We start from the raw sequence: 325 nt of genomic DNA, 5'->3' as shown, positions 1-325 counted from the left end.
GAGAGAGAGAGAGAGAGAGAGAGAGAGAGAGAGAGAGAGAGAGAGAGAGAGAGGAGCGAGAGAAGAGAGAAAGTTAAAGAAATAAGCAAAAACAGCTTCCAAACAGCTCTCTGATAGTGTTACACACACACACACACGAACAAACATACGTGATTACAGAGAGAAAGAGAGATAGACAAGTGTGTGTATACATATATATATATGTGTGTGTGTGAGTGTGTATATATATATATATATGTATGTGTGTGAGTGTGTATATATATATATATATGTATGTGTGTGAGTGTGTATATATACATATATATGTATGTGTGTGAGTGTGTAT

At 35.4% G+C, this 325-nt stretch overlaps 1 protein-coding gene across 2 annotated transcripts in view; it reads right to left on the bottom strand.

Moving 5' to 3' along the window:
* The window catches only part of LOC106878913 (glycoprotein-N-acetylgalactosamine 3-beta-galactosyltransferase 1), a 74595-nt gene that overhangs the window by 45470 nt on the left and 28800 nt on the right, over positions 1–325 (bottom strand). The gene's annotated exons all lie outside the window — the stretch shown is intronic.

The sequence above is a fragment of the Octopus bimaculoides genome, chromosome 18 (assembly GCF_001194135.2).
Source record: "Octopus bimaculoides isolate UCB-OBI-ISO-001 chromosome 18, ASM119413v2, whole genome shotgun sequence".
Lineage (NCBI taxonomy): Eukaryota > Metazoa > Mollusca > Cephalopoda > Octopoda > Octopodidae > Octopus > Octopus bimaculoides.
This window is presented reverse-complemented; position numbering and strand designations above follow the sequence as displayed.